The 7,148-nt window shown below is 39.0% G+C and overlaps 1 long non-coding RNA gene across 1 annotated transcript; it reads right to left on the bottom strand.

Moving 5' to 3' along the window:
• Positions 1–3,806: 3,806 nt before the first annotated feature.
• Positions 3,807–4,488, bottom strand: LOC146898994 (uncharacterized). Its single transcript, XR_015021652.1, has 3 exons — positions 4,363–4,488; positions 4,040–4,147; positions 3,807–3,942 (listed from the first exon to the last, which is right to left on the bottom strand). It is a non-coding gene; the product is annotated as an uncharacterized LOC146898994 (long non-coding RNA).
• Between the last annotated feature and the right edge of the window lie 2,660 nt (positions 4,489–7,148).

Genomic DNA, 7,148 nt, shown 5'->3' with positions numbered 1-7,148 from the left:
AACCTTTGAAGTCTTGGAATCAGATTTGATCATAGCCTTTGACTTAGAGTTCTTTGGCTTTGAAGTAATCTTAGCCTTAGAACTAGAAGCTTCAGGTTCTGATTGAACAACAGTTTCCAACTCAGCGCCTTCAGGTACAAAGAAGGTTTTCAGACCTTCCTTGATGCATTCACAACAAGATTTTAGATTGGTTTTCTCAAGTTTCACTTCTGGAAAACCAATTCCTCTGCCATTGTTCTTGTAAATGCTATAAATCATAGAAGCCACTCTGCTTCTGTCAATGCCAGATATAATAAAGTCTTCAAGATCAATTTCATGGTTACTTAAAAGGTTTTTCATTACACTTCTCTTGTAGCTTCTGACATAAGAATCTGAGCTGATCTTCATACGTTTTACACATGAAGTCAAAGCCCCTAAGTCCTTGTTCAGAAGCTTTCAGATCCAATAGAGTTGATTTTAGTTGTTTTACCAAATCAGCATATTTTTCTTTTAAATCCTTCAACTCATTGGTTCTTACTTCAAAATGTGTAAGAAGTTCTTTAAGTGACTCAACAAGTTCATTTCTGGGAATTTTGGAATATACCTCATTTTCATCTTCTGAGTATGAATCTGATCCAGCTTCTGAAGTTGCTGTTGCTACCAACCCAACAGCTACCTTTGCATCTTCATCAGCTTCCTCTTTGTCAGATCCAGATTCACTTCCCAAATCATCCCAGGTTGCCATTAAACTCTGCTTAATCTGCTTCTTGAATTTGCTTGGTTTGAACGTTGATTTCTTTGACTTGTCCTTTGATTTCTCTTTCTGAAGATCAGGGCATTCAGCAATGAAGTGTCCAGGCTTCTTACAGTTGAAGCATCCCTTCTGATCTTCTTTCCTTGAGCTTCTGAAGTTACCCCTTATGGCTTGAAACTTTCTGTTCTTCTTGGCCAGATACTGAAGTCTGCTTGGGAGCATAGCCATCTCAGCAGGATCTGGTTCAGAATCTGAACTTGATTGATCTTCCTCTTCAGATTCAGCCACTTTGAGTGCTTTTGATGACTTGCCTTTGGATGGAAGAGCTATTGATTTACTCTTCTTAGTAGACTCATGTTCATTAAGACTTATCTCATGAACTTTGAGAGAACTAACAAGATCTTCGACACTTAAAGTGTTTAAATCTTTAGCTTCCTCAATGGCAGTCACTTTTGGTCTCCATCTGGCAGGCAAGCTTCTGAGTATCTTGCTTACATGATCAGAAGCAACATAGCTCTTTTTCAGGATTTGTAGCCTAGAGACTAAGGTTTGAAACCTTGAGTACATCTCCTCAATAGTTTCATCATCCTTCATCTTGAATAACTCATACTGATGTACAAGCATGAGAGCCTTTGCTTCTTTGACCTTCTTGTTGCCTTCATAGTTTGAACAGAGAGAAGCAAACATAGCTTTGGCAGTGGATTTGTCACTCATCTTCATGTACTCTGCTTTAGGAATAGCAGTGACAAGAGCTCCTCTGATAATATGATGCTTCTTGTAGAGTTTCTTCAGCTCAGGAGTATGTTTCTTTCTATCCACAGCAGCTCCTTCTTCATCAAGAACTAAGTCACCAACACCATCTTCTAGTATATCCCATAATTCTTCATCTAAGCTCATGATATAACTATAGAAGTTGGTTTTCCACCAAGAAAATTCTTCAGCATCTCCGTTGAACTTTGGAATCTTTCCAACACTGGATTTCTTACTATCACTATAATCATGTGAAACATTTTTATAGCTAGTATCATCAGAACCAGTAGGAGTTGGAATAGGACCAGACATGTTTTTCTCAGATCTTTGACTGTTACACGGTTAAGTGAGACACAACAGACCAGAGCTCTGATACCAATTGAAGGTGAGAAAAAACACAAGAAGGGGGGGTTAAGTTGTGTTTTTCAAAAATTCTTCGTTTCTCTTAAAACTGAGCACACTTGATCAGAAGCTAAGTGAGACAGCTTCTGAAGTGATTATCAGAATCTATATGCAGCGGAATAAAACAGAGAGAGAGAAGAAGAACGACACAAAGCAGTTATCCTGGTTCCTTCCACAATCCGGAAGTAGTCCAGTCCCCTTTGCACTTCCAAGGAGATTTCACTAAGAGTAATATCTGATTACAATTGCTCAAGCACACAAGCAAGAGACTTCCTTTGCTCAAGCACACAAGCAAGAGACTTCCTTTGCTCAAGAACACAATCAAGAGACTTCCTGCTCAAGCACAACTGCAAGAGACTTCTAACTAAACAAAATTACACAGAAAATTGTTTAAGATTGAACACTTGATATACAATCAGAGGTGCTCACAATACAAATCAGATACATACTCAATGGACTTAAGAATTTCTAAGATATGACTTTAAGACACAGAAATTCAAAGTGAATGCAGAACAATTTCAACAGAGGTTTGGCACTTGTAATAATGTTGTGAGTCGTTTGTTCAGCATTACCAATTCTCTAAGTCTTCACTCCTTTATATAGAGGTGTGAAAGAGACGTTGTGAAATTGCCAGCACATCAAAGAGTCGTTGTTGAAGCTTGTTCTTTCACCTTTGATCTTTTGCCTGATTTGGTTGTTGTCCTAAGAAGAACCAATTTGAAATCCATTCCTTATCCAAAGGAACATCTATGCAGGCGAAACCGTATTCTGGAGCTGTTTTCTTGTCTTGTAGCGTGGACACAAAACAGAGTAGTGGAGAAGGTGGTTGTACAGTTCGTACAAAGTACAATGTCAACGCTTTCGTCCAAAAATTGCAAGCACATGTCTTCAAACACTTTTGAAATGACCGTTGCAAAATTCCACTAATCTTTTGATTTGTTTTCGAATCCAATAGACAGCTTTTGCATTGATGATTCTTCAATCCTTGAATCTTTGCAAATCCAGTTGATCTTCAGTTTCTGGTGAAATGGCTTCTGATGAGGCACCTTCTGCAGCTTCTGATGATGCAGCTTCTGATGATGTGGCTTCTGGACCTCTTTGTCTTCAGGAGCATTATTCTTCAGGAGCACATTACTAACTTCAGGAGCGGCTTTACTTTAGGAGCGCTTTTCTTCTTCAGGAGCGAATTGCCTCCAGGAGCTCTAAGCTTCATTTTGTGTAGATTCCTTTAGCTCTTCATTTGCTCATTCAGAACCAATAAATGATGTAACTTTTTAATTATGGTCCTGTACACTTGAACAAATATTAGCTAGTCCATTTTACAATTTTTAATACCTTGTTATCATCAAAACTCTTTAAGGTTTATTGTTAAACACATTTTGTTCCAACAGATTTGTGTGCTGAAGTTCACATATAAGTACCAATTCATTTTTGAATTCCACAATTTCTTGTCCAGATGTTTTTGAAAGTCTTTTTACAGCAACTTCTTGCCATGTTGCCAAGATTTTCTGAAGTCGTAAAACAAAAAGACAAAATTTAGGTGCATTTCCATAGATAATTTTAATACCTTAACAATTAATACACTTTTTGTAGATGTAACAACAAACATTGCAAAAATTATGAATTTGAAGAAACCATGGATATTAGAGTTAAAATCCATACAAAATGAATAAATACCTAAGAACATACCAAAAATAATGCATATAAGCTTTGTCCAAAACAATAATCGCCAACCATCAAAAACAATATTTCCACACGATAAACATTTGTTTGCAACATGAAGATGGTGCCATAACTGTAATAGTAATTAACAACATGCATTTAAACAAACTCAATCATTAATGTATAATTATTGCAGTTGAACTTTAAAGTTACCTTATAAACAGGTCCGTAGCCTCCATGTCCTAACTTGTTTTCAGGTGAAAAGTCCATAGTTGCTTCCAAAATTGATGTAAAGTTAAAAACTTTTATATCATGTTCCTTGAAGTCATCTTCAAGATCTTCAAGATTATAGTATTCAGTCGAATCCGCCATATCCTTTCTTTTACTTTTCTTATCTACATAAAAAAAAAAAAGACAAAAATAGGAAGTAAAGCCGTAAAGGGATTGGATTTAGTTCATTTGTACTAGTATATTTTTCAAGTATCCATATACCTTGTAGTGCATATTTTTGTTTCTTTTTGGCTAAGCATAAAATGGTTGGGCATAATATGAGTAAAGCAGCTGCGATTGCAGAACCTATCCATATCCACTTTTTTTTACCTGCATTGACTATACACAATTAATTTGAATTGTCATATAGGCATATTCATCTAAAACTTTTAATTTTTGGTCTTATCTTGATATCAAACCCTAATCCTATCCTTCAAATTCAAAAACCTAGTATATAAATACGACTTTGTTACCGGTGGAAGAGGCAATGTCTATGGAGGAGAAGCGGTAAATAATCACTTAAAATGATATTATAACTTACGTACCATGGGAATTTTGAGCTGACTTTGTTGGCTTTATCAAGGCATAAAAGGATAACCGACCATCCAAATTACCATCTTGTGTCGAATTCCATGAATAGAATACACATCCAGTCAAATTATCATATAATTTGTTGACTCAGTTCGGTCCAAATTGACCTAGTCTGGGGGAGAGAGCAGCCCTCCGTTCCACTATATGATGAGTAAAGTTACAAAGAGATTTCAATGGGTTACAAGAATAAGTCTCCCGCCTAATTCTACCAAAAACCCAGCCTCTTCTCGTAACCAAGAGACTCAATCCTAATAGTGTTTCCCAAGGTGAATCAACCCTCAAAACCTAGTGTTTGTTCCAAAGAGACAAACTCTACACAAACCCTAGTTTTGTTGTTGCCATTCTAGACCCTTGTTTCAGCCCCCTCTATCTCAAGGTTTACACTGATACAATGCCTATATTTATAGTAAAAGAAACTCCCATAAAATTGTACCAAATCTGGCCCAAAAAATACGTTTATGAAAAATAACAGCACGCAAAATCGGGCCCCGATTTTTACCATTCGGGCGCCGATTTTTCCAGTACCAAACTGCTCCCAAAGACAGCCAAAATCGGGCCCCGATTTTTGCCATTCGGGCCCCGATTTGTACTTTCAGCAAACATCAATTTTTGGCCTCCAAACTCTAATTTTGAGTCACTTTCACAACAATCTCCACCTTGACTCCAAATTAGTGATGATGCCCATTTAACATCAACACCTTGCTGCTCTTTCCCTTGCTTCCCACTACACCAAGTAGCTCTACAAGTTTACGCCCTAATCCCTTCAGCCATCGGAATGTCTTCCGCCTTCTCGAAGGTACTTGCAGTCCAACTACGCTAGGAATTTTAGGTAGTTCCACAAGCCTTTACCTCAACCTCTTCAGCCATCGGAACGTCTTCCGTCTTCTCGAAGAGTCCTTGCAGTCCAACTACACTAGGAGTTTTAGGTAGTTCCACAAGCATTCACCATGACATCTTCAACACAGGACATCTCCCGCTTCCTTGAAGGTCTCCTTGCATCCAATCACCCTTGGCCTTTTTTTTAGGGTAATCCCGCAAGCCGTGCTATACATTCTTCAACCTTATGAAGAAATCCCTTGCTTACCATAGAGCATAGCACCCAAGGTCCTCCATAGTCGTACCATTATCGGTGTGTTCAACTCCACCTCAAGCTGAGCCTACTCTATCCCAACTAGCAAATGCGTACATCCCACTATGTGTTCAACCTTGAAACTCCACCTCAACAGGTAGATCATGAGTATTGTTGCCTCCGCCTCTCCAGACTGATCATGAGTATTCTTACCACCGCCTCTCCAGGCTGATGTTGAGTGTTTAACGTCTCTCCAGACGAACACCACTCCTCTAGGCATCAATCCCAAGGTGACCAACATCACTTTCATCCTCCAAACAACACCACACCATCAGAGCACCTGCATCCTCATAACCCTCAGAGACAATTTGTGCAGAGTTACCATTAATCTCCAGACAATCCTTCATGAAGTGACCCATCTTGTGACAGTTAAAGCATTCAAACTTTGACTTCTTACTACTCTTTCTCCGGTTACCTCTACCTCCACCATTCCCTCTTGAGACACTTAGGCCTTCACCGTTTTCATTAATTCTCAAGTCCTTGGACTTGGTCAACTCCTTGGTTCTCAAAGCCGCTTGAACTTCTTCCAAGGTAATAGTGCCTTCTTTGCCATAGAGCATGGTATCTTTGAACAATTCATAAGATTTCGATAGAGCACACAACAAGAGTATAGCTTTATCTTCATCCTCAAGTTGGACCTCAATATTCTCCAAGTCATCAAGGATTTTGTTGAACTCCGTAAGTTGCTCCATGATGGGCTTTGACTCCACCATCTTGAATGAGTAGAGTTGTTGCTTTAGGAATTGCCGATGAGTCAAAGACTTTGTCATATACAAAGATTCCAACTTTGCCCACATTGATGCCGCGGTTGGTTCCTTTGCTACTTCTATCAAAACTTTATCCCCGAGGCACAAGACAATGGCACTCCTGGCCTTGTCCACCATCTCGGTCTTCTCCGCTCGTGACATGGTGACCGGTAACGAACCTTCACCCTTCAAAGGTTTTTCACACTTTTGCTGTATTACCATCGCTTCCATCTTTACCTTCCATAACCCAAAATCGTTATCTTCGGTAAACTTCTCAATACCCCACTTTGAACCCATGGTACTAGATTATCCTTTGACCTTTGCCCCAAGGTGGGCGCCAATTGTTGCGAATTCGATGAAAAACTCACACCAATAACAACTTGATGTGTAGACCAAGGGATAATTATGCAACCAAAATCAAAGTGTATGAAACCGTTATAATCACAAGCCAAAAGTAGAAAACAACAGCGAGAGAAAAGGAAAGAGAGAACACAAAGAATTTGTTGACCCAGTTCGGTCCAAATTGACCTAGTCTGGGGGAGAGAGCAGCCCTCCGTTCCACTATATGATGAGTAACGTTACAAAGAGATTTCAATGGGTTACAAGAATAAGTCTCCCGCCTAATTCTACCAAAAACCCAGCCTCTTCCCGTAACCAAGAGACTCAATCCTAATAGTGTTTCCCAAGGTGAATCAACCCTCAAAACCTAGTGTTTGTTCCAAAGAGACACACTCTACACAAACCCTAGTTTTGTTGTTGCCTTTCTAGACCCTTTTTTCGGCCCCCTCTATCTCAAGGTTTACACTGATACAATGCCTATATTTATAGTAAAAGAAACTCCCATAAAATTGTACCAAATCTGGCC

This window comes from Medicago sativa, chromosome 8, assembly GCF_051527215.1.
Source record: "Medicago sativa cultivar Bolivia chromosome 8, Bolivia_mono, whole genome shotgun sequence".
Taxonomy (NCBI): domain Eukaryota; kingdom Viridiplantae; phylum Streptophyta; class Magnoliopsida; order Fabales; family Fabaceae; genus Medicago; species Medicago sativa.
Note: the sequence above shows the minus strand (reverse complement) of the source record. Positions and strands in the feature narration are given on the sequence as shown.